The following is a 21,284-nucleotide window of genomic DNA, read 5'->3' as shown; positions in this document are numbered from 1 at the left end:
GAGAGACATGGGAAGGCGCAGTAGGGAAGGCTTGAGCAACGAACCGTTGGCTATGTTTTGTTGTAACTTTGTTGACATGAGCTCAAGTAATTTGAAGCAGAAGGAACGGCCAGATCTAAAAAAAACTCTCTTACCTCCAACGCCGAATAACCACTATAATTATAATATCTCAAAAGCAGCTGGCCTTGTAAACTTAATGAGCAAGCAAGCCGATGCATTTTGGGTTTTGTTGTAAAAGAATAAAAATACTATCCATCCTTTCCTTTTTTTCCGGCAACAAGCGATGTTACAAAGATATCACAGCACACAGTGAGATTGAGTGAAAGAAGAGGCACTGAGGCTGGCGTGCAGCACTCCACAGCTCTTGTTATTGTAATCCAGACAGGGGGCGGAAGGAGAAAAGTATGAAGGAATTGCGACAGTGAGACCAACTCTTCTATCTATCTGCATTTCATGGAAAAAGGATATGTGTAGTACTCATGGCCGGTTAGCTCAGTTGGTTAGAGTGTGCTGCTAATAACGCCAAGGTTGCGGGTTCGATCCCTGTACGGGCCAGGTTGCAATTTTTCTCTCAACTAAACTCTTTTTTTCTCATTTAATCAAGCTCTTATAAATCCATACACTCTGTTGCTCCAGTATACGTTCACTTTCCATTAGTCCTTCTTTTGCCACTGCTGACCAAAGCTCAAGCCGGCAGCGCCAGTAGAACAACACAAGGGCAAGGGACTGTCTCTCCAAGATGGAGACACTGCCTCAGACTATGTCTCGTGAGAGGTGGAGGGAGACCAAGAGCTGATTATTAGATGCGTGGGGATAAGAGGAACATAACTCAGGTGAACAGATTCTGGATAGCGATGCTATAGCTAGGATCAGCAACGTTACAGGGCAAAGGATAGGAAAATAATTAGGTGACAGAAGTATAGAAGTGGCTACAAGGGGGTGTGTCTCTTAAGAGGGCCGAAAGATACACTGAAGGCGAAGGTGAAGTGAAAGAAGAAAGAAAGATCAAAGGAAGTCGACAGTGATTGAGAGAAAACTCACAAAGGCAAATTGAGCAAAAGACAAGGCCTGGGGAGTTAGACTACTTCAATGCAAATTTACGCCGCAGATGAGCATGACAACTGACCCTTGTACAGTGGTGCTGAAACAATTTTCAGTGTGGGGGTGCTGCCATCAAAGGGCTTCTGAAAATCCAGGAATTATACAAAGAAATAGTCCTGCAGAATGACGCCACGCACATTCAGAAAGAGTGGTGATGCGTTGGTTACTTATTGGTAATCTTCATTAGCCTTAGTCCATTGCGTCCTTGTGACAGTCATTACAAAGTAAGGTGATGTCACCTTCCAACAAGAAGAAAGAACAGGAGGATCCTTAAATGCTAGCCCCATGCACCCAACCTGGGTGCCAAGCCCTTGCCAAAGGACTGATGGGAAGGTGGGCAGGATGTAATGTTTGTGACAAAGACAAGATGTACTAAGGGTAATGCAGAGTTCAAAACATTGGTACTCAAATGCAAAACAGAAAAATTATTAAGCCTTAATTCTTGACAAATGTATGATCTGAGGACCAAGTAGCCACCCTAGGAATTTCCTAGATTGTTACTCACTGGAATTCAACCCAGGAGGTGGCCATTCCTCTCGTAGACCATCCCTGAACTGGAAGATATTCTAAAAAGCCTTGCAAAGCCAGAAAAATTGACAACTTAATCCACCTACTCAGAGTCATAAAAGTCACCTTCTTGTCTTTTCCAGGCTGTCCAAAAGTCACAAACAAGGAGTCGGTTTTCCTGAACTGCAGAGGCCTGGTGACATAAATGAAAAGAGCTCTTTAAACATCAAGTGTATTCAGAAAATGTTCCTCCGGAGAGGAAGGAGAGGGAATGAAAGAAGGAAGAATTATTTCCTAAGATCTATCAAAAATAGACTTAACCTTTGCAGCAAAGGTAAGGCTAGGCCTTAAAGTTACCCCATCTTCCAAAGTATCAAATGAAGAGAGGACAGCATTTTAAGGCTCCCAGCTCACCAATTGTTCTCAGCAAGGTGATAGGAAATAGGAAAATAACTTTATAGGAAACAATCTTTATGTCTACAGTATCCAGATCCTCAAAGAGATAAAATTGCAAAGCCTATAAAAGAGTAGGAAGATTCTGAGTTGGAGAAAGGGATTTTTCAACTGGTCTTACAATTGACAAAAGATCAGAACAGTCTAGACACCAAAGACTGTAACATCGACGAAGGTACAGAAAAGTCCCTAAAAACCTTTATCGCAAAGCAATGAGCTTTCAGAGTGGAAAGAGATTCAAGTGAAACCCATTCAGAAGAAAATGCAAAATAGCAGACAAACTACAGGTAGGTGCCAAAAGATCATGAGCAGAACATCACGTCTCAAAAGACTTCCAGTTCTTTGAGTAAGACTTCGAAGTAGAAGGCCTGCTGGAGTGCTGAATTAACTCCACTAAGGAAGAGGAAAGACCCTTTGCTAGCAGTCCAGACTTCTCAACCTCCAAAGCGATAGAGTGAGTTGGAGCAAGAAGGTCAGGGACGACGTTCTGAGAGAGACACACTTCAGCAGTACCCAATGAGGTAGAAGAGCCAGGGTTCAGAAGAGGAAACCATGACATCTCTGGCCAATAAGGGCCCACAAGAATAAAGTTCCCTCGCCCCTGCTGAGACTTGAAGAGAACCATCTGGATCAATAAAAAGTGGGGGAATGTATAAAGGAGACTTCTCAGCCACTTTATCACCAATACGTCCACTACCTAGGCTCCTTGTTCCGGAAGCCTGGATCAGAATCGACAAAGATGAGCATTGTCCTTGTTTGAAAAGAGATCCAGAAAGGGTTTCACAAACTCTCGGCATATCTCTCAAAACAACGACCTGGATAACGTCAACTCCAGCAAATTTGGAAACCTCCAGCTGTCTGCCATCACATTGTCGGTGCCCTTGATGTGTACTGCCGACGTGTGCAACAGGTTGATCTCTGTCCAATAACCCAATTGTTCTGCTATTGCATTGAGGGATTTTGAATGCATGCTTCACTGTTGGTTAATGTAAAAGACAGCTACCTTATTCTCTGTCTTTACTAGCACATTTTTTTGAGACAGATGATGATGGGAAAACTTCAAAGTCCTGAAGGTTACCATCAACTCCATCTATTTCCATGACCTCCGACTCACTAGGAAAGACCACTTGAATCGACAGGATCAGTCCAACACAGTAGCTCTCCAGCCAGGTTTGCTGGCATCTGTTGCGAGGAATTCAGGAGCATCCAGGTGTATTAGTGTCCACTTAGACCAGTGGTCTTCAAACTCTTTAATGCCGCATCCACCCAATGGGAAAAAAAAACATTGGTGCCTCCCCTCTGAATTGTCCACAATTCTTCTATTAAATTGACACTGTTTAAATATGTCTAGACCTATTTAAACATTGCAGTTAAGTTCTGTTACTGTTTTAAAAATGCAATCAAATACATGACCCCAAATATACTATTCTGGTCAGGCCTGCCCTACTAACCAATTGCAGCGTCATGCTCTGCTGAGTAAACTGATCTCACGACAGTGAGGAATGCACAGGCCGGGTGGTGCCCGGTGCACGAAAGTGCGCCTTCTTGTGTTGTACGTCTCTTCGCGCAAATGCAAACTCAGATTTCCTGCACTGTGGTCGGCAGGAGAGACATGGGAAGGCGCAGTAGGGAAGGCTTGAGCAACATACCGTTGGCTATGTTTTGTTGTTACTTTGTTGACATGAGCTAGAGTAATTTAAAGCAGAAGGAACGGCCAGACCTAAAAACAACTCTCTTACCTCCAACGCCGAATAACCACTATAATTATAATATCTCAAAAGCAGCTGGCCTTGTAAACTTAATGAGCAAGCAAGCCGATGCATTTTGGGTTTTGTTGTAAAAGAATAAAAATACTATCCATCCTTTCCTTTTTTCCGGCAACAAGCGATGTTACAAAGATATCACAGCACACAGTGAGATTGAGTGAAAGAAGAGGCACTGAGGCTGGTGTGCAGCACTCCACAGCTCTTGTTATTGTAATCCAGACAGGGGGCGGAAGGAGAAAAGTATGAAGGAATTGCGATAGTAAGACCAACTCTTCTATCTATCTGCATTTCATGGAAAAAGGATATCTGTAGTACTCATGGCCGGTTAGCTCAGTTGGTTCGAGCGTGCTGCTAATAACGCCAAGGTCGCGGGTTCGATCCCTGTACGGGCCAGGTTGCATTTTTTCTCTCAACTAAACTCTTTTTTTCTCATTTAATCAAGCTCTTATAAATCCATACACTCTGTTGCTCCAGTATACGTTCACTCTCCATTAGTCCTTCTTTTGCCACTGCTGACCAAAGCTCAAGCCGGCAGCGCCAGTAGAACAACACAAGTGCAAGGGATTGTCTCTCCAAGATGGAGACACTGCCTCAGACTATGTCTCGTGAGAGGTGGAGGGAGACCAAGAGCTGATTATTAGATGCATGGGGATAAGAGGAACATAACTCAGGTGAACAGATTCTGGATAGTGATGCTATAGCTAGGATCAGCAACGTTACAGGGCAAAGGATAGGAAAATAATTAGGTGACAGAAGTATAGAAGTGGCTACAAGGGGGTGTGTCTCTTAAGAGGGCCGAAAGATACACTGAAGGCGAAGGTGAAGTGAAAGAAAAAAGAAAGATCAAAGGAAGTCGACAGTGATTGAGAGAAAACTCACAAAGGCAAATTGAGCAAAAGACAAGGCCTGGGGAGTTAGACTACTTCAATGCAAATTTACGCTGCAGATGAGCATGACAACTGACCCTTGTACAGTGGTGCTGAAACAATTTTCAGTGTGGGGGTGCTGCCATCAAAGGGCTTCTGAAAATCCAGGAATTATACAAAGAAGAAGTCCTGCGGAATGAGCCACGCACATTCAGAAAGAGTGGTGATGCGTTGGTTACTTATTGGTAATCTTCATTAGCCTTAGTCCATTGCGTCCTTGTGACAGTCATCACAAAGTAAGGTGATGTCACCTTCCAACAGGAAGAAAGAACAGGAAGATCCTTAAATGCTAGCCCCATGCACCCAACCTGGGTGCCAAGCCCTTGCCAAAGGACTGATGGGAAGGTGGGCAGGATGTAATGTTTGTGACAAAGACAAGATGGACTAAGGGGAATGCAGAGTTCAAAACATTGGTACTCAAATGCAAAACAGAAAAATTATTAAGCCATAATGCTTGACAAATGTATGCTCTGAGGACCAAGTAGCCACCCTAGGAATTTCCTAGATTGTTACTCACTGGAATTCAACCCAGGAGGTGGCCATTCCTCTCGTAGACCATCCCTGAACTGGAAGATATTCTGAAAAGCCTTGCAAGCCAGAAAAATTGACAACTTAATCCACCTACTCAGAGTCATAAAAGTCACCTTCTTGTCTTTTCCAGGCTGTCAAAAAGTCACAAACAAGGAGTTGGTTTTCCTGAACTGCAGAGGCCTGGTGACATAATTGAAAAGACCTCTTTAAACATCAGGCGTATTCAGCAAATGTTCCTCCGGAGAGGAAGGAGAGGGAATGAAAGAAGGAAGAATTATTTGCTAAAATCTATCAAAAATAGACTTAACCTTTCCAGCAAAGGTAAGGCTAGGCCTTAAAGTTACCCCATCTTCCAAAGTATCAAATGAAGAGAGGACAGCATTTTAAGGCTCCCAGCTCCCCAATTGTTCTCAGCAAGGTGATAGGAAATAGGAAAATAACTTTATAGGAAACAATCTTTATGTCTACAGTATCCAGATCCTCAAAGAGAGAAAATTGCAAAGCCTATAAAAGAGTAGGAAGATTCTGAGTTGGAGAAAAGGGATTTTTCAACTGGTCTTACAATTGACAAAAGATCAGAACAGTCTAGACACCAAAGATTGTAACATCGACGAAGGTACAGAAAAGTCCCTAAAAACCTTTATCGCAAAGCAATGAGCTTTCAGAGTGGAAAGAGATTCAAGTGAAACCCATTCAGAAGAAAATGCAAAATAGCAGACAAACTACAGGTAGGTGCCAAAAGATCATGAGCAGAACATCACGTCTCAAAAGACTTCCAGTTCTTTGAGTAAGACTTCGAAGTAGAAGGCCTGCTGGAGTGCTGAATTAACTCCACTAAGGAAGAGGAAAGACCCTTTGCTAGCAGTCCAGACTTCTCAACCTCCAAAGCGATAGAGTGAGTTGGAGCAAGAAGGTCAGGGACGACGTTCTGAGAGAGACACACTTCAGCAGTACCCAATGAGGTAGAAGAGCCAGGGTTCAGAAGAGGAAACCATGACATCTCTGGCCAATAAGGGCCCACAAGAATAAAGTTCCCTCGCCCCTGCTGAGACTTGAAGAGAACCATCTGGATCAATAAAAAGTGGGGGAATGTATAAAGGAGACTTCTCAGCCACTTTATCACCAATACGTCCACTACCTAGGCTCCTTGTTCCGGAAGCCTGGATCAGAATCGACAAAGATGAGCATTGTCCTTGTTTGAAAAGAGATCCAGAAAGGGTTTCACAAACTCTCGGCATATCTCTCAAAACAACGACCTGGATAACGTCAACTCCAGCAAATTTGGAAACCTCCAGCTGTCTGCCATCACATTGTCGGTGCCCTTGATGTGTACTGCCGACGTGTGCAACAGGTTGATCTCTGCCCAATAACCCAATTGTTCTGCTATTGCATTGAGGGATTTTGAATGCATGCTTCACTGTTGGTTAATGTAAAAGACAGCTACCTTATTCTCTGTCTTTACTAGCACATTTTTTTGAGACAGATGATGATGGGAAAACTTCAAAGCCCTGAAGATTACCATCAACTCCATCTATTTCCATGACCTCCGACTCTCTAGGAAAGACCACTTGAATCGACAGGATCAGTCCAACACAGTAGCTCTCCAGCCAGGTTTGCTGGCATCTGTTGCGAGGAATTCAGGAGCATCCAGGAGTATTAGTGTCCACTTAGACCAGTGGTCTTCAAACTCTTTAATGCCGCATCCACCCAATGGGAAAAAAAACATTGGGGCCTCCCCTCTGAATTGTCCACAATTCTTCTATTAAATTGACACTGTTTAAATATGTCTAGACCTATTTAAACATTGCAGTTAAGTTCTGTTACTGTTTTAAAAATGCAATCAAATAAATCACCCCAAATATATTATTCTGGTCAGGCCTGCCCTACTAACCAATTACAGCGTCATGCTCTGCTGAGTAAACTGATCTCACGACAGTGAGGAATGCACAGGCCGGGTGGTGCCCGGCGCACGAAAGCGCGCCTTCTTGTGTTGTACGTCTCTTCGCGCAAATGCAAACTCAGATTTCCTGCACTGTGGTCGGCAGGAGAGACATGGGAAGGCGCAGTAGGGAAGGCTTGAGCAATGAACCGTTGGCTATGTTTTGTTGTTACTTTGTTGACATGAGCTCAAGTAATTTGAAGCAGAAGGAACGGCCAGACCTAAAAAAAACTCTCTTACCTCCAACGCCGAATAACCACTATAATTATAATATCTCAAAAGCAGCTGGCCTTGTAAACTTAATGAGCAAGCAAGCCGATGCATTTTGGGTTTTGTTGTAAAAGAATAAAAATACTATCCATCCTTTCCTTTTTTTCCGGCTACAAGCGATGTTACAAAGATATCACAGCACACAGTGAGATTGAGTGAAAGAAGAGGCACTGAGGCTGGCGTGCAGCACTCCACAGCTCTTGTTATTGTAATCCAGACAGGGGGCGGAAGGAGAAAAGTATGAAGGAATTGCGATAGTGAGACCAACTCTTCTATCTATATGCATTACATGGAAAAAGGATATATTTAGTACTCATGGCCGGTTAGCTCAGTTGGTTAGAGCGTGGTGCTAATAACGCCAAGGTCGCGGGTTCGATCCCCGTACGGGCCAGGTTGCATTTTTTCTCTCAACTAAACTCTTTTTTTCTCATTTAATCAAGCTCTTATAAATCTATACACTCTGTTGCTCCAGTATACGTTCACTTTCCATTAGTCCTTCTTTTGCCACTGCCTGCCGACCAAAGCTCAAGCCGGCAGCGCCAGTAGAACAACACAAGTGCAAGGGATTGTCTCTCCAAGATGGAGACACTGCCTCAGACTATGTCTCGTGAGAGGTGGAGGGAGACCAAGAGCTGATTATTAGATGCGTGGGGATAAGAGGAACATAACTCAGGTGAACAGATTCTGGATAGTGATGCTATAGCTAGGATCAGCAACGTTACAGGGCAAAGGATAGGAAAATAATTAGGTGACAGAAGTATAGAAGTGGCTACAAGGGGGTGTGTCTCTTAAGAGGGCCGAAAGATACACTGAAGGCGAAGGTGAAGTGAAAGAAGAAAGAAAGATCAAAGGAAGTCGACAGTGATTGAGAGAAAACTCACAAAGGCAAATTGAGCAAAAGACAAGGCCTGGGGAGTTAGACTACTTCAATGCAAATTTACACCGCAGATGAGCATGACAACTGACCCTTGTACAGTGGTGCTGAAACAATTTTCAGTGTGGGGGTGCTGCCATCAAAGGGCTTCTGAAAATCCAGGAATTATACAAAGAACAAGTCCTGCGGAATGAGCCACGCACATTCAGAAAGAGTGGTGATGCGTTGGTTACTTATTGGTAATCTTCATTAGCCTTAGTCCATTGCGTCCTTTTGACAGTCATTACAAAGTAAGGTGATGTCACCTTCCAACAGGAAGAAAGAACAGGAAGATCCTTAAATGCTAGCCCCATGCACCCAACCTGGGTGCCAAGCCCTTGTCAAAGGACTGATGGGAAGGTGGGCAGGATGTAATGTTTGTGACAAAGACAAGATGGACTAGGGGTAATGCAGAGTTCAAAACATTGGTACTCAAATGCAAAACAGAAAAATTATTAAGCCATAATGCTTGACAAATGTATGCTCTGAGGACCAAGTAGCCTTCCTAGGAATTTCCTAGATTGTTACTCACTGGAATTCAACCCAGGACGTGGCCATTCCTCTCGTAGACCATTCCTACACTGGAAGATATTCTAAAAAGCCTTGCAAAGCCAGAAAAATTGACAACTTAATCCACCTACTCAGAGTCATAAAAGTCACCTTCTTGTCTTTTCCAGGCTGTCCAAAAGTCACAAACAAGGAGTCGGTTTTCCTGAACTGCAGAGGCCTGGTGACATAAATGAAAAGAGCTCTTTAAACATCAGGTGTATTCAGCAAATGTTCCTCCGGAGAGGAAGGAGAGGGAATGAAAGAAGGAAGAATTATTTCCTAAGATCTATCAAAAATAGACTTAACCTTTGCAGCAAAGGTAAGGCTAGGCCTTAAAGTTACCCCATCTTCCAAAGTATCAAATGAAGAGAGGACAGCATTTTAAGGCTCCCAGCTCCCCAATTGTTCTCAGCAAGGTGATAGGAAATAGGAAAATAACTTTATAGGAAACAATCTTTATGTCTACAGTATCCAGATCCTCAAAGAGATAAAATTGCAAAGCCTATAAAAGAGTAGGAAGATTCTGAGTTGGAGAAAAGGGATTTTTCAACTGGTCTTACAATTGACAAAAGATCAGAACAGTCTAGACACCAAAGATTGTAACATCTTCGAAGGTACAGAAAAGTCCCTAAAAACCTTTATCGCAAAGCAATGAGCTTTCAGAGTGGAAAGAGATTCAAGTGAAACCCATTCAGAAGAAAATGCAAAATAGCAGACAAACTACAGGTAGGTGCCAAAAGATCATGAGCAGAACATCACGTCTCCAAAGACTTCCAGTTCTTTGAGTAAGACTTCGAAGTAGAAGGCCTGCTGGAGTGCTGAATTAACTCCACTAAGGAAGAGGAAAGACCCTTTGCTAGCAGTCCAGACTTCTCAACCTCCAAAGCGATAGAGTGAGTTGGAGCAAGAAGGTCAGGGACGACGTTCTGAGAGAGACACACTTGAGCAGTACCCAATGAGGTAGAAGAGTCAGGGTTCAGAAGAGGAAACCATGACATCTCTGGCCAATAAGGGCCCACAAGAATAAAGTTCCCTCGCCCCTGCTGAGACTTGAAGAGAACCATCTGGATCAATAAAAAGTGGGGGAATGTATAAAGGACACTTCTCAGCCACTTTATCACCAATACGTCCACTACCTAGGCTCCTTGTTCCGGAAGCCTGGATCAGAATCGACAAAGATGAGCATTGTCCTTGTTTGAAAAGAGATCCAGAAAGGGTTTCACAAACTCTCGGCATATCTCTCAAAACAACGACCTGGATAACGTCAACTCCAGCAAATTTGGAAACCTCCAGCTGTCTGCCATCACATTGTCGGTGCCCTTGATGTGTACTGCTGACGTGTGCAACAGGTTGATCTCTGCCCAATAACCTAATTGTTCTGCTATTGCATTGAGGGATTTTGAATGCATGCTTCACTGTTGGTAATGTAAAAGACAGCTACCTTATTCTCTGTCTTTACTAGCACATTGTTTTGAGACAGATGATGATGGGAAAACTTCAAAGCCCTGAAGAGTACCATCAACTCCATCTATTTCCATGACCTCCGACTCTCTGGGAAAGACCACTTGAATCAACAGGATCAGTCCAACACAGTAGCTCTCCAGCCAGGTTTGCTGGCATCTGTTGCGAGGAATTCAGGAGCATCCAGGTGTATTAGTGTCCACTTAGACCAGTGGTCTTCAAACTCTTTAATGCCGCACCCACCCAATGGGAAAAAAAACATTGGTGCCTCCCCTCTGAATTGTCCACAATTCTTCTATTAAATTGACACTGTTTAAATATGTCTAGACCTATTTAAACATTGCAGTTAAGTTCTGTTACTGTTTTAAAAATGCAATCAAATACATGACCCCAAATATACTATTCTGGTCAGGCCTGCCCTACTAACCAATTGCAGCGTCATGCTCTGCTGAGTAAACTGATCTCACGACAGTGAGGAATGCACAGGCCGGGTGGTGCCCGGCGCACGAAAGCGCGCCTTCTTGTGTTGTACGTCTCTTCGCGCAAATGCAAACTCAGATTTCCTGCACTGTGGTCGGCAGGAGAGACATGGGAAGGCGCAGTAGGGAAGGCTTGAGCAACGAACCGTTGGCTATGTTTTGTTGTTACTTTGTTGACATGAGCTCAAGTAATTTGAAGCAGAAGGAACGGCCAGACCTAAAAAAAACTCTCTTACCTCCAACGCCGAATAACCACTATAATTATAATATCTCAAAAGCAGCTGGCCTTGTAAACTTAATGAGCAAGCAAGCCGATGCATTTTGGGTTTTGTTGTAAAAGAATAAAAATACTATCCATCCTTTCCTTTTTTTCCGGCAACAAGCGATGTTACAAAGATATCACAGCACACAGTGAGATTGAGTGAAAGAAGAGGCACTGAGGCTGGCGTGCAGCACTCCACAGCTCTTGTTATTGTAATCCAGACAGGGGGCGGAAGGAGAAAAGTATGAAGGAATTGCGATAGTAAGACCAACTCTTCTATCTATCTGCATTTCATGGAAAAAGGATATCTGTAGTACTCATGGCCGGTTAGCTCAGTTGGTTAGAGCATGCTGCTAATAACGCAAAGGTCGCGGGTTCGATCCCCGTACGGGCCAGGTTGCATTTTTTCTCTCAACTAAACTCTTTTTTTCTCATTTAATCAAGCTCTTATAAATCCATACACTCTGTTGCTCCAGTATACATTCACTTTCCATTAGTCCTTCTTTTGCCACTGCTGACCAAAGCTCAAGCCGGCAGCGCCAGTAGAACAACACAAGTGCAAGGGATTGTCTCTCCAAGATGGAGACACTGCCTCAGACTATGTCTCGTGAGAGGTGGAGGGAGACCAAGAGCTGATTATTAGATGCGTGGGGATAAGAGGAACATAACTCAGGTGAACAGATTCTGGATAGTGATGCTATAGCTAGGATCAGCAACGTTACAGGGCAAAGGATAGGAAAATAATTAGGTGACAGAAGTATAGAAGTGGCTACAAGGGGGTGTGTCTCTTAAGAGGGCCGAAAGATACACTGAAGGCGAAGGTGAAGTGAAAGAAGAAAGAAAGATCAAAGGAAGTCGACAGTGATTGAGAGAAAACTCACAAAGGCAAATTGAGCAAAAGACAAGGCCTGGGGAGTTAGACTACTTCAATGCAAATTTACGCCGCAGATGAGCATGACAACTGACCCTTGTACAGTGGTGCTGAAACAATTTTCAGTGTGGGGGTGCTGCCATCAAAGGGCTTCTGAAAATCCAGGAATTATACAAAGAACAAGTCCTGCGGAATGAGCCACGCACATTCAGAAAGAGTGGTGATGCGTTGGTTACTTATTGGTAATCTTCATTAGCCTTAGTCCATTGCGTCCTTTTGACAGTCATTACAAAGTAAGGTGATGTCACCTTCCAACAAGAAGAAAGAACAGGAAGATCCTTAAATGCTAGCCCCATGCACCCAACCTGGGTGCCAAGCCCTTGCCAAAGGACTGATGGGAAGGTGGGCAGGATGTAATGTTTGTGACAAAGACAAGATGGACTAGGGGTAATGCAGAGTTCAAAACATTGGTACTCAAATGCAAAACAGAAAAATTATTAAGCCATAATGCTTGACAAATGTATGCTCTGAGGACCAAGTAGCCTCCCTAGGAATTTCCTAGATTGTTACTCACTGGAATTCAACCCAGGAGGTGGCCATTCCTCTCGTAGACCATCCCTGAACTGGAAGATATTCTAAAAAGCCTTGCAAAGCCAGAAAAATTGACAACTTAATCCACCTACTCAGAGTCATAAAAGTCACCTTCTTGTCTTTTCCAGGCTGTCCAAAAGTCACAAACAAGGAGTCGGTTTTCCTGAACTGCAGAGGCCTGGTGACATAAATGAAAAGAGCTCTTTAAACATCAAGTGTATTCAGCAAATGTTCCTCCGGAGAGGAAGGAGAGGGAATGAAAGAAGGAAGAATTATTTCCTAAGATCTATCAAAAATAGACTTAACCTTTGCAGCAAAGGTAAGGCTAGGCCTTAAAGTTACCCCATCTTCCAAAGTATCAAATGAAGAGAGGACAGCATTTTAAGGCTCCCAGCTCCCCAATTGTTCTCAGCAAGGTGATAGGAAATAGGAAACAATCTTTATGTCTAGAGTATCCAGATCATCAAAGAGATAAAATTGCAAAGCCTATAAAAGAGTAGGAAGATTCTGAGTTGGAGAAAAGGGATTTTTCAACTGGTCTTACAATTGACAAAACATCAGAACAGTCTAGACACCAAAGATTGTAACATCTTCGAAGGTACAGAAAAGTCCCTAAAAACCTTTATCGCAAAGCAATGAGCTTTCAGAGTGGAAAGAGATTGAAGTGAAACCCATTCAGAAGAAAATGCACAATAGCAGACAAACTACAGGTAGGTGCCAAAAGATCATGAGCAGAACATCACGTCTCAAAAGACTTCCAGTTCTTTGAGTAAGACTTCGAAGTAGAAGGCCTGCTGGAGTGCTGAATTAACTCCACTGAGGAAGAGGAAAGACCCTTTGCTAGAAGTCCAGACTTCTCAACCTCCAAAGCGATAGAGTGAGTTGGAGCAAGAAGGTCAGGGACGACGTTCTGAGAGAGACACACTTGAGCAGTACCCAATGAGGTAGAAGAGCCAGGGTTCAGAAGAGGAAACCATGACATCTCTGGCCAATAAGGGCCCACAAGAATAAAGTTCCCTCGCCCCTGCTGAGACTTGAAGAGAACCATCTGGATCAATAAAAAGTGGGGGAATGTATAAAGGAGACTTCTCAGCCACTTTATCACCAATACGTCCACTACCTAGGCTCCTTGTTCCGGAAGCCTGGATCAGAATCGACAAAGATGAGCATTGTCCTTGTTTAAAAAGAGATCCAGAAAGGGTTTCACAAACTCTCGGCATATCTCTCAAAACAACGACCTGGATAACGTCAACTCCAGCAAATTTGGAAACCTCCAGCTGTCTGCCATCACATTGTCGGTGCCCTTGATATGTACTGCCGACGTGTGCAACAGGTTGATCTCTGCCCAATAACCCAATTGTTCTGCTATTGCATTGAGGGATTTTGAATGCATGCTTCACTGTTGGTTAATGTAAAAGACAGCTACCTTATTCTCTGTCTTTACTAGCACATTTTTTTGAGACAGATGATGATGGGAAAACTTCAAAGCCTTGAAGATTACCATCAACTCCATCTATTTCCATGACCTCCGACTCTCTAGGAAAGACCACTTGAATCGACAGGATCAGTCCAACACAGTAGTTCTCCAGCCAGGTTTGCTGGCATCTGTTGCGAGGAATTCAGGAGCATCCAGGTGTATTAGTGTCCACTTAGACCAGTGGTCTTCAAACTCTTTAATGCCGCATCCACCCAATGGGAAAAAAAACATTGGTGCCTCCCCTCTGAATTGTCCACAATTCTTCTATTAAATTGACACTGTTTAAATATGTCTAGACCTATTTAAACATTGCAGTTAAGTTCTGTTACTGTTTTAAAAATGCAATCAAATACATGACCCCAAATATACTATTCTGGTCAGGCCTGCCCTACTAACCAATTGCAGCGTCATGCTCTGCTGAGTAAACTGATCTCACGACAGTGAGGAATGCACAGGCCGGGTGGTGCCCGGCGCACGAAAGCGCGCCTTCTTGTGTTGTACGTCTCTTCGCGCAAATGCAAACTCAGATTTCCTGCACTGTGGTCGGCAGGAGAGACATGGGAAGGCGCAGTAGGGAAGGCTTGAGCAACGAACCGTTGGCTATGTTTTGTTGTTACTTTTTTGACATGAGCTCAAGTAATTTGAAGCAGAAGGAACGGCCAGACCTAAAAAAAACTCTCTTACCTCCAACGCGAATAACCACTATAATTATAATATCTCAAAAGCAGCTGGCCTTGTAAACTTAATGAGCAAGCAAGCCGATGAATTTTGGGTTTTGTTGTAAAAGAATAAAAATACTATCCATCCTTTCCTTTTTTTCCGGCAACAAGCGATGTTACAAAGATATCACAGCACACAGTGAGATTGAGTGAAAGAAGAGGCACTGAGGCTGGCGTGCAGCACTCCACAGCTCTTGTTATTGTAATCCAGACAGGGGGCGGAAGGAGAAAAGTATGAAGGAATTGCGATAGTGAGACCAACTCTTCTATCTATCTGCATTACATGGAAAAAGGATATATTTAGTACTCTTGGCCGGTTAGCTCAGTTGGTTAGAGCGTGGTGCTAATAACGCCAAGGTCGCGGGTTCGATCCCCGTACGGGCCAGGTTGCATTTTTTCTCTCAACTAAACTCTTTTTTTCTCATTTAATCAAGCTCTTATAAATCTATACACTCTGTTGCTCCAGTATACGTTCACTTTCCATTAGTCCTTCTTTTGCCACTGCCTGCTGACCAAAGCTCAAGCCGGCAGTGGCAGTAGAACAACACAAGTGCAAGGGATTGTCTCTCCAAGATGGAGACACTGCCTCAGACTATGTCTCGTGAGAGGTGGAGGGAGACCAAGAGCTGATTATTAGATGCGTGGGGATAAGAGGAACATAACTCAGGTGAACAGATTCTGGATAGTGATGCTATAGCTAGGATCAGCAACGTTACAGGGCAAAGGATAGGAAAATAATTAGGTGACAGAAGTATAGAAGTGGCTACAAGGGGGTGTGTCTCTTAAGAGGGCCGAAAGATACACTGAAGGCGAAGGTGAAGTGAAAGAAGAAAGAAAGATCAAAGGAAGTCGACAGTGATTGAGAGAAAACTCACAAAGGCAAATTGAGCAAAAGACAAGGCCTGGGGAGTTAGACTACTTCAATGCAAATTTACGCCGCAGATGAGCATGACAACTGACCCTTGTACAGTGGTGCTGAAACAATTTTCAGTGTGGGGGTGCTGCCATCAAAGGGCTTCTGAAAATCCAGGAATTATACAAAGAACAAGTCCTGCGGAATGAGCCACGCACATTCAGAAAGAGTGGTGATGCGTTGGTTACTTATTGGTAATCTTCATTAGCCTTAGTCCATTGCGTCCTTTTGACAGTCATTACAAAGTAAGGTGATGTCACCTTCCAACAAGAAGAAAGAACAGGAAGATCCTTAAATGCTAGCCCCATGCACCCAACCTGGGTGCCAAGCCCTTGCCAAAGGACTGATGGGAAGGTGGGCAGGATGTAATGTTTGTGACAAAGACAAGATGGACTAGGGGTAATGCAGAGTTCAAAACATTGGTACTCAAATGCAAAACAGAAAAATTATTAAGCCATAATGCTTGACAAATGTATGCTCTGAGGACCAAGTAGCCTCCCTAGGAATTTCCTAGATTGTTACTCACTGGAATTCAACCCAGGAGGTGGCCATTCCTCTCGTAGACCATCCCTGAACTGGAAGATATTCTAAAAAGCCTTGCAAAGCCAGAAAAATTGACAACTTAATCCACCTACTCAGAGTCATAAAAGTCACCTTCTTGTCTTTTCCAGGCTGTCCAAAAGTCACAAACAAGGAGTCGGTTTTCCTGAACTGCAGAGGCCTGGTGACATAAATGAAAAGAGCTCTTTAAACATCAAGTGTATTCAGCAAATGTTCCTCCGGAGAGGAAGGAGAGGGAATGAAAGAAGGAAGAATTATTTCCTAAGATCTATCAAAAATAGACTTAACCTTTGCAGCAAAGGTAAGGCTAGGCCTTAAAGTTACCCCATCTTCCAAAGTATCAAATGAAGAGAGGACAGCATTTTAAGGCTCCCAGCTCCCCAATTGTTCTCAGCAAGGTGATAGGAAATAGGAAACAATCTTTATGTCTAGAGTATCCAGATCCTCAAAGAGATAAAATTGCAAAGCCTATAAAAGAGTAGGAAGATTCTGAGTTGGAGAAAAGGGATTTTTCAACTGGTCTTACAATTGACAAAACATCAGAACAGTCTAGACACCAAAGATTGTAACATCTTCGAAGGTACAGAAAAGTCCCTAAAAACCTTTATCGCAAAGCAATGAGCTTTCAGAGTGGAAAGAGATTGAAGTGAAACCCATTCAGAAGAAAATGCACAATAGCAGACAAACTACAGGTAGGTGCCAAAAGATCATGAGCAGAACATCACGTCTCAAAAGACTTCCAGTTCTTTGAGTAAGACTTCGAAATAGAAGGCCTGCTGGAGTGCTGAATTAACTCCACTAAGGAAGAGGAAAGACCCTTTGCTAGAAGTCCAGACTTCTCAACCTCCAAAGCGATAGAGTGAGTTGGAGCAAGAAGGTCAGGGACGACGTTCTGAGAGAGACACACTTGAGCAGTACCCAATGAGGTAGAAGAGCCAGGGTTCAGAAGAGGAAACCATGACATCTCTGGCCAATAAGGGCCCACAAGAATAAAGTTCCCTCGCCCCTGCTGAGACTTGAAGAGAACCATCTGGATCAATAAAAAGTGGGGGAATGTATAAAGGAGACTTCTCAGCCACTTTATCACCAATACGTCCACTACCTAGGCTCCTTGTTCCGGAAGCCTGGATCAGAATCGACAAAGATGAGCATTGTCCTTGTTTAAAAAGAGATCCAGAAAGGGTTTCACAAACTCTCGGCATATCTCTCAAAACAACGACCTGGATAACGTCAACTCCAGCAAATTTGGAAACCTCCAGCTGTCTGCCATCACATTGTCGGTGCCCTTGATATGTACTGCCGACGTGTGCAACAGGTTGATCTCTGCCCAATAACCCAATTGTTCTGCTATTGCATTGAGGGATTTTGAATGCATGCTTCACTGTTGGTTAATGTAAAAGACAGCTACCTTATTCTCTGTCTTTACTAGCACATTTTTTTGAGACAGATGATGATGGGAAAACTTCAAAGCCTTGAAGATTACCATCAACTCCATCTATTTCCATGACCTCCGACTCTCTAGGAAAGACCACTTGAATCGACAGGATCAGTCCAACACAGTAGTTCTCCAGCCAGGTTTGCTGGCATCTGTTGCGAGGAATTCAGGAGCATCCAGGTGTATTAGTGTCCACTTAGACCAGTGGTCTTCAAACTCTTTAATGCCGCATCCACCCAATGGGAAAAAAAACATTGGTGCCTCCCCTCTGAATTGTCCACAATTCTTCTATTAAATTGACACTGTTTAAATATGTCTAGACCTATTTAAACATTGCAGTTAAGTTCTGTTACTGTTTTAAAAATGCAATCAAATACATGACCCCAAATATACTATTCTGGTCAGGCCTGCCCTACTAACCAATTGCAGCGTCATGCTCTGCTGAGTAAACTGATCTCACGACAGTGAGGAATGCACAGGCCGGGTGGTGCCCGGCGCACGAAAGCGCGCCTTCTTGTGTTGTATGTCTCTTCGCGCAAATGCAAACTCAGATTTCCTGCACTGTGGTCGGCAGGAGAGACATGGGAAGGCGCAGTAGGGAAGGCTTGAGCAACGAACCGTTGGCTATGTTTTGTTGTTACTTTTTTGACATGAGCTCAAGTAATTTGAAGCAGATGGAACGGCCAGACCTAAAAAAAACTCTCTTACCTCCAACGCCGAATAACCACTATAATTATAATATCTCAAAAGCAGCTGGCCTTGTAAACTTAATGAGCAAGCAAGCCGATGAATTTTGGGTTTTGTTGTAAAAGAATAAAAATACTATCCATCCTTTCCTTTTTTTCCGGCAACAAGCGATGTTACAAAGATATCACAGCACACAGTGAGATTGAGTGAAAGAAGAGGCACTGAGGCTGGCGTGCAGCACTCCACAGCTCTTGTTATTGTAATCCAGACAGGGGGCGGAAGGAGAAAAGTATGAAGGAATTGCGATAGTGAGACCAACTCTTCTATCTATCTGCATTACATGGAAAAAGGATATATTTAGTACTCTTGGCCGGTTAGCTCAGTTGGTTAGAGCGTGGTGCTAATAACGCCAAGGTCGCGGGTTCGATCCCCGTACGGGCCAGGTTGCATTTTTTCTCTCAACTAAACTCTTTTTTTCTCATTTAATCAAGCTCTTATAAATCTATACACTCTGTTGCTCCAGTATACGTTCACTTTCCATTAGTCCTTCTTTTGCCACTGCCTGCTGACCAAAGCTCAAGCCGGCAGTGCCAGTAGAACAACACAAGTGCAAGGGATTGTCTCTCCAAGATGGAGACACTGCCTCAGACTATGTCTCGTGAGAGGTGGAGGGAGACCAAGAGCTGATTATTAGATGCGTGGGGATAAGAGGAACATAACTCAGGTGAACAGATTCTGGATAGTGATGCTATAGCTAGGATCAGCAACGTTACAGGGCAAAGGATAGGAAAATAATTAGGTGACAGAAGTATAGAAGTGGCTACAAGGGGGTGTGTCTCTTAAGAGGGCCGAAAGATACACTGAAGGCGAAGGTGAAGTGAAAGAAGAAAGAAAGATCAAAGGAAGTCGACAGTGATTGAGAGAAAACTCACAAAGGCAAATTGAGCAAAAGACAAGGCCTGGGGAGTTAGACTACTTCAATGCAAATTTACGCCGCTGATGAGCATGACAACTGACCCTTGTACAGTGGTGCTGAAACAATTTTCAGTGTGGGGGTGCTGCCATCAAAGGGCTTCTGAAAATCCAGGAATTATACAAAGAAGAAGTCCTGCGGAATGAGCCACGCACATTCAGAAAGAGTGGTGATGCGTTGGTTACTTATTGGTAATCTTCATTAGCCTTAGTCCATTGCGTCCTTGTGACAGTCATTACAAAGTAAGGTGATGTCACCTTCCAACAGGAAGAAAGAACACGAAGATCCTTAAATGCTAGCCCCATGCACCCCACCTGGGTGCCAAGCCCTTGCCAAAGGACTGATGGGAAGGTGGGCAGGATGTAATGTTTGTGACAAAGACAAGATGGACTAAGGGTAATGCAGAGTTCAAAACATTGGTACTCAAATGCAAAACAGAAAAATTATTAAGCCATAATGCTTGACAAATGTATGCTCTGAGGACCAAGTAGCCACCCTAGGAATTTCCTAGATTGTTACTCACTGGAATTCAACCCAGGAGGTGGCCATTCCTCTCGTAGACCATCCCTGAACTGGAAGATATTCTAAAAAGCCTTGCAAAGCCAGAAAAATTGACAACTTAATCCACCTACTCAGAGTCATAAAAGTCACCTTCTTGTCTTTTCCAGGCTGTCCAAAAGTCACAAACAAGGAGTCGGTTTTCCTGAACTGCAGAGGCCTGGTGACATAAATGAAAAGAGCTCTTTAAACATCAGGTGTATTCAGCAAATGTTCCTCCGGAGAGGAAGGAGAGGGAATGAAAGAAGGAAGAATTATTTCCTAAGATCTATCAAAAATAGACTTAACCTTTGCAGCAAAGGTAAGGCTAGGCCTTAAAGTTACCCCATCTTCCAAAGTATCAAATGAAGAGAGAACAGCATTTTAAGGCTCCCAGCTCCCCAATTGTTCTCAGCAAGGTGATAGGAAATAGGAAAATAACTTTATAGGAAACAATCTTTATGTCTACAGTATCCAGATCCTCAAAGAGATAAAATTGCAAAGCTTATAAAAGAGTGGGAAGATTCTGAGTTGGAGAAAAGGGATTTTTCAACTGGTCTTACAATTGACAAAAGATCAGAACAGTCTAGACACCAAAGATTGTAACATCTTCGAAGGTACAGAAAAGTCCCTAAAAACCTTTATCGCAAAGCAATGAGCTTTCAGAGTGGAAAGAGATTGAAGTGAAACCCATTCAGAAGAAAATGCAAAATAGCAGACAAACTACAGGTAGGTGCCAAAAGATCATGAGCAGAACATCACGTCTCCAAAGACTTCCAGTTCTTTGAGTAAGACTTCGAAGTAGAAGGCCTGCTGGAGTGCTGAATTAACTCCACTAAGGAAGAGGAAAGACCCTTTGCTAGCAGTCCAGACTTCTCAACCTCCAAAGCGATAGAGTGAGTTGGAGCAAGAAGGTCAGGGACGACGTTCTGAGAAGAGACACACTTGAGCAGTACCCAATGAGGTAGAAGAGCCAGGGTTCAGAAGAGGAAACCATGACATCTCTTGCCAATAAGGGCCCACAAGAATAAAGTTCCCTCGCCCCTGCTGAGACTTGAAGAGAACCATCTGGATCAATAAAAAGTGGGGGAATGTATAAAGGAGACTTCTCAGCCACTTTATCACCAATACGTCCACTACCTAGGCTCCTTGTTCCGGAAGCCTGGATCAGAATCGACAAAGATGAGCATTGTCCTTGTTTGAAAAGAGATCCAGAAAGGGTTTCACAAACTCTCGGCATATCTCTCAAAACAACGACCTGGATAACGTCAACTCCAGCAAATTTGGAAACCTCCAGCTGTCTGCCATCACATTGTCGGTGCCCTTGATGTGTACTGCCGACGTGTGCAACAGGTTGATCTCT

General features: G+C 43.5%; 3 non-coding genes across 3 annotated transcripts; all 3 read left to right on the top strand.

The window, feature by feature from the left end:
• Window positions 1-7,810: 7,810 nt before the first annotated feature.
• TRNAI-AAU (transfer RNA isoleucine (anticodon AAU)) lies at window positions 7,811-7,884 on the top strand. Its single transcript has one exon. It is a non-coding gene; the product is annotated as a tRNA-Ile (tRNA).
• Window positions 7,885-15,126: 7,242 nt separating this feature from the next.
• TRNAI-AAU (transfer RNA isoleucine (anticodon AAU)) lies at window positions 15,127-15,200 on the top strand. The gene has a single exon. It is a non-coding gene; the product is annotated as a tRNA-Ile (tRNA).
• A 3,579-nt stretch (window positions 15,201-18,779) lies between these two features.
• TRNAI-AAU (transfer RNA isoleucine (anticodon AAU)) lies at window positions 18,780-18,853 on the top strand. Its single transcript has one exon. It is a non-coding gene; the product is annotated as a tRNA-Ile (tRNA).
• The last annotated feature ends 2,431 nt before the right edge of the window (window positions 18,854-21,284 follow it).

The sequence above is a fragment of the Pleurodeles waltl genome, chromosome 12 (genome assembly GCF_031143425.1).
Source record: "Pleurodeles waltl isolate 20211129_DDA chromosome 12, aPleWal1.hap1.20221129, whole genome shotgun sequence".
NCBI lineage: Eukaryota > Metazoa > Chordata > Amphibia > Caudata > Salamandridae > Pleurodeles > Pleurodeles waltl.
Note: the sequence above shows the minus strand (reverse complement) of the source record. Positions and strands in the feature narration are given on the sequence as shown.